The sequence below is a fragment of the Dermacentor albipictus genome, chromosome 7 (genome assembly GCF_038994185.2).
Source record: "Dermacentor albipictus isolate Rhodes 1998 colony chromosome 7, USDA_Dalb.pri_finalv2, whole genome shotgun sequence".
Lineage (NCBI taxonomy): Eukaryota > Metazoa > Arthropoda > Arachnida > Ixodida > Ixodidae > Dermacentor > Dermacentor albipictus.
The window spans coordinates 13,580,566-13,586,327 of NC_091827.1; the positions used below are offsets into that span (position 1 = coordinate 13,580,566).

Below are 5,762 nucleotides of genomic sequence, written 5' to 3' on the forward strand. Positions count from 1 at the left end.
TCCAGGTTACACGACATACTGAACACAACACGCAGTTAACTCACTTTAGCGGGTAAATATTGCCAAGCTCGATTTGCAACAAACAAAAAGATGCGACGTAACAAGAAGTCTACACTGCGAAAATTTGTCTAGAGAGTCTAAGTGGTCTGAGAAAACGAACATGCACCGAAGATTTAACGCGAATTTGGAGCGCAGCTGTTCAAGTGTTTCTGAACGCGCGATAATTTGATTCTGAACGACAGGGTCCTCAGGGGGGCGGCACTGAGCCTCGGCGGCAGACGAAGCATTTTCACCGGTTGCGCCGCCCTCTGTGCAGGAAGAAGGCCTGGTATTACTATTTATACGGTCACGGGGTAGTGACAGTGAAGAACGTCGCAGTGTCGAAACTGTGAGTGACAAGTTTAACTCGCTATTCGGCGAATTCGTGCCCAGCATGCAAAACAAGTAACGCTCAAGAACAACGATAGTGGCGAGCAGAGTCGGCGATCGTCGAAGATCTGATCCGCTGGTCAAGCGCGTCGGATTTTACACACTACTCGTCGAAGGTTCCGGTGTAATCGCTGGTGCCTATTACAGAAAGCCTCGGTGCCAACAGCCAACGAATAGGACTGTCCACAGCATTCGAGAAACCTTTGATACATGCAGACGCGTTGTGCGTCGACGAATATAACGTTTAACATTTGTTAGCCAGCGAAAAACAGTGGTCGAAGAAAGATAAAGAAGTGAACGGACGGCGCGCTCTGCTGTGACGTCATATCGTAGCGACTGTCGCGGAACATGTCTTGCTCGGCACTACGTTTTATTAAAGCGAAAGCATAGATGAATACAACAAGAGCGGACACTCCCATAGAACCCAGCGGCCCAATTGACTGCAGCGCACCAAGCCGTCGGCGTTAATACCTGAACCACACTTCCGGTTCCGGTTTTGTGCGCGCGCGTTTTGAATACTAGCTGGCACGCGTCACGCCGGCTCCGTTGGTTTTTTTTTTTTGTGCTTCTACAGGTCAACCGCGCACGGTCTTCGTGCGAAATCGTTTTATTAACAAGTAAAATTTATTGCGAACGATCTTCACAGGCCTCCATCGAATATGTGCCACGTGCAATTTCATAAAGACGGGAGACGCCTTGTGAAATGAGGAAATGTTTATTTTATTCTTTCTAAATGCTCGTTGCGGGCTTTTTGTGCATTCATCCAACGTTGTGGCACCAGGTAAGCAGCAGTAGTTTCCGTAGGAAGCTCCACCAGACGACGTCAGCTGAAAAAATTATATTGCAAGCAAGTGTTATTTTGGTATCAACATGTAAGAATAATGCGTGCAGAGGCGAAGCGTGCGAAAGAGTTGAATGGGCGGCATTGCAAACAAAAAGCAGTTTATTTAATAATAATAATATTTGGGGTTTTACGTGCCAAAACCACTTTCTGATTATGAGGCACGCCGTAGTGGAGGACTCCGGAAATTTTGACCACCTGGGGTTCTTTAACGTGCACCTAAATCTAAGCACACGGGTGTTTTCGCATTTCGCCCCCATCGAAATGCGGCCGCCGTGGCCGGGATTCGATCCCGCGACCTCGTGCTCAGCAGCCCAACACGATAGCCACTGAGCAACCACGGCGGGTGCAGTTTATTTACACACATGGCGTAGAAAATACCCGAATCATCCGAAACAATACCGTGCATACTACAAAAACATTCTAATTCCAAGTATCCCCCCTCCTCGGGCCTTATTTCCTGCACTTTACTAGCACGAATGCACGGGCTACGGCGCGTTTCGCGAACTTGGCCACAACCGACGCGATAGTACGCTACGAATATACAGATGTGGCCACAACACAGGCTCTCAACCAGACCATGCTGGACGCTCACAGAATTCCTTCCATACTCGCACTCAAGGCTAATGCGTGGGTGCCGTTTAGAAGACAGAATTTTCGAGTTACTAGTTCCTGGCGTTTGAGCCAGGGGGCGGACACTCCGTATAAATCCCATTGGCCGTTTTCGAGCAGACGCTCTTTCGACGCTAGCGCCAAGGTCCCCTTCAGTTTCGGCCCTAACCAATGGGCGACGCACTAAGCAAAATGGCGGCGCACATGATTGTTTACGTTGCCATGGCAACAGCAACAGCAGCCGCGCGGTGCCTCCTCTCCCAAACGTTTTTCTTTCCTTTTTGTTTTATTATGCCGACCCGCTCCACTCCCTTTCTCTCTTTCCCCCATGCCGCGCGCGCCGCTCACTCTTTTTTTGTTTTTACCCGTAAGCGGCGCGTTTTTTCTTCTTTTTTATAGCGCGCTTGTTACCGCGCGCCACGCGCCAGCTCGCAAGCAATGCGCGCGCTACGCGGCGCATTGGCATTGCTTGCGAGCTGGCGTGTGGTGCGCCGTAGGCTATGCGTTGGCACGCACGCAGTCTTGCCCATACTTATATTATACCAGCATGTGCCGGGACATAAAAAAAATTCCACTTCCAACACAACAGATGTTTAGTCTCGCTTTATTGACTTCGTTTCCGAAAAGAGATTTTTCTCACAACGTGGTGTGATACACGCTCAAAAAATGAGCAAAAGTGAGAGGTGCATGACATATACAAGAGTGCTAAAGACAAAAGTTCACAGATGGAGAAATAACAAAAGAAAGCGTGCAGTGAAAGCGCTAGAAAACGCGAAGGCCATTTCATGTACGCACATATAAAAACAAGATTTCTATATAACGTCCTCAAGACCTAAATGTAGACGAGCTCCTGATATGTGCACTAAGATATTGCACAAAATTGGACGGCGTGTGTGACATAGTCATGACAACTATAAAAAGGGAAAACTCAATAGTAATGGCAAAAACAATGACACGCAAAACACCTGAAAGATAGAATAAAATGCTAACATTGTTTGATTGAGAGCCATACCAAAAGAAAGCTTACTTATAAATCTGCACGAAAGTATATGAAATGCTTGACATGTTCATTACTACTGAACAAATTGAAAAAAAAACATGGCAAAAAAAATAACATCGTACTAAAAACTGAAACACACATTATCACATTATTTCGCACTTGGCCACAACTTGAGTAACGGTGGCAAAGGAAACAGAAGATAGTCGGCTGTTGCAGCAGCACATAGAAAACATTCGCAGAAAGGCTTATTCCTCAATCAAAGACTAGGTAAAACAAGCCAACACGACTCTTCTTTCTACCCGAATGCAATGCTTAGCAGTAAAATTACGTCACTTAAGGCACTAAGTCGTACCTACTGGGCTGTCCCTTGTATAATAAACATGAACTGCAAAAATCTGCATGTAGGACACTTGCAATGCTCATGCTTTCCATAGGAAAAAAAGCGTATCATGCCTACACATGAAGGTTGTTCGCGCGGTTTTCCCATCGGGGGTTACTGAGATAGTACACAAACATTAACAGTAATTTTTCAGCTGTTAGTTGGTTTGTAGAACGTGATACACAGAAAAAGCACTGAGGACGCTATGGAAAGCTGGGCAAGTTACTGAAGTTGCAGAATGAGACTTGGCACAGAAAAACACAAGTCACAGACCAGGTGACAATGAGGAGGAACATCTATTTGTCAGCTTTCTCTACCGGGAAGAGGCAAGTGTAGCACAATCAAGGCGCAACGACGTCCGGAGCCTCATGGAGTACACAAATGGACAGGGCTGTGTTCGTGTACATGCGCCTTCTGATGTCCTTGGGTCTGAGCGCTCACCTGTTGTCTTTGGGCACCCGGAACAACCTTGCAGGGCTTGTTTTTGAGGTATTTGTGCACCATTGCACGATGCACGAGCGGTACGAGTCGTGAAACGGGTGAAACATCGCGGAGCACAAGCACACAGCTACCGAGGAACATAGAACTGACGAAACTAGCCACGTCGGTCAACGCACAGCAGCGCACGCATCTCGATGACAGTAGATAACAAAAATAAAGCGTTACGTAGCGGACTAAGCAGCAGCCGGGCCGGCGGGGATGGCACGGCGGCCCGGCGCGTAGACAGTCGAAGGTGAGGGAGTTGAGAGTGTATTACGAGAGAGGGCGTAGGGAGAGGAGTCGAGCGGGGGGAAGGGCTTGGCCACCTGGATCGGCGCGCGTGCGCGCGATGATCTACGAGGCCATGCAAGGGAAACGGATTTTTGCGTCGCCCATTACAGAGATGGCGCCAATTTCCTGTGCCATCGGAACCGAGGAGTGTCCACCCCCTGTTTGAGCTCCTTTGCGCTAAAGCTCCTATGCGCTATCTCTTGCGCATTCTGCCGGCGCAAGCAACACACTCCCGTCTTATCTCTCTTGACAATTGCTCGTCGCGTTTTCGAAAAGCGTGAGTACCGAAAGAAGGCTCAAATTGTTGCAGGGACATAAAAATTGCCACAAACTCGTCACAGTAAGATTCAGTACGCGTCGAACTAACTATGTCCCCACGGCCGAGCTGCTTTTCGCTGCGTAATGACAGGCGCGGCGAGCGTGCCTCGTAAGTAACCAAAGAAAGTACCGAAAATAATTTTCAACAATGTTGGGCGTCAAAGAAAACGCCATGAACTTGTCAGTGCGTTAAAGCGCGAAACTGCGCACCACGGCCGAGCTGCTTTTTGCTAATCACGTCACAGCACCAGGCACGCCCACTGCGCTCGAAAGGTACCCCAAAAAGTAATGAAATTAGTTACAGTAATGCTGGCGGTCAGAGAAAGCGCCAAAGCTTGTCGCAGTAAAATTCAGTACACGCGAAACGGCGTCAGAGCACCCTGTGCGACTAGCGTGCCCACAAACTATACCGAAATGAGTTAAAACAATATTGGGGCTCATAGAAAGCGTCGCAAACATCTCCCAGTACGATTCATTAATGCAAATTAACTGCGCCACGACGGCCACGCTGTTTTTCGTTAACTGCGTCACAAGTCTAGCCTATAGGTGCCGGGCAGTAAGCCTAATTGCTTGAAATGCGTCGAAGACTGTCGAACAAAGTTTCTCACCGTGCCGTAGTCCAACAGTGCAGTGGTGTCATGTCGAAGGAACGCAAGAATTCGCCGGGAGCCCCAGAAGACGCTGTCAAAATCCAAGACGACACAGCGAGTTGGTGCGGGAACTTCAGGAAAGCGTCGCCACCCGTCTTTTGTTATTGCACTTTCTCTAGCTTACCAAGCTTACCAAGAGTGGCGTTCTTGAAACTATATAAGGGTAATTTACTGATACAGGATAAACAATTTTTCTCTTAAGTGTCCCTTTTAAGGTATGGCCAAGAAAAAGCGAAGATTTCGGCCACTATATATGCTGCACCACGGATGCGGATGAATTAATGCTCATAGTTGCTAACTGTTAAATATATTACAACTGCCTCATTTTGCCCAAAACAATTGTTATTGGTTCTTAAGGCACCTGTATGTTGCATTGTGCAAAATAAAAAGAAGGCAAAAAAAAGCGAGCCTGCCAGGATTCGAACCTGGAATCTTCTGATCCGTAGTCAGACGCGTTATCCGTTGCGCCACAGGCCCGGCGGCTTCTGGGCGACTCGCCAGGCGTCCTTGAAGCGGCGCATTCTTATCGCAGTAACGGGTTCGGCTCCCACCGGCGACAAGTTTTTTAAAGCGAAAGCTTTACTTGGCCGCGAACTTGCGATTTCGCCGTGGCGGTGCTCCGAGGAGGCACATGACGTCACAACGCGCGCCTCGCCGCGGATGGAAGAAGTTGCTCGACGTAGAACAGACAATGCGATTCGAGTAGCGGGGAGTGCCAGTGCGACCAGGAGCTTCGAAAGCGACTTCAAGAACAATCCGTTC

The 5,762-nt window shown here is 48.4% G+C and overlaps 1 non-coding gene across 1 annotated transcript; it reads right to left on the reverse strand.

Annotated features, from left to right (window-relative positions):
* Positions 1-5,404: 5,404 nt before the first annotated feature.
* On the reverse strand, positions 5,405-5,477 carry TRNAR-ACG (transfer RNA arginine (anticodon ACG)). The gene has a single exon. It is a non-coding gene; the product is annotated as a tRNA-Arg (tRNA).
* Between the last annotated feature and the right edge of the window lie 285 nt (positions 5,478-5,762).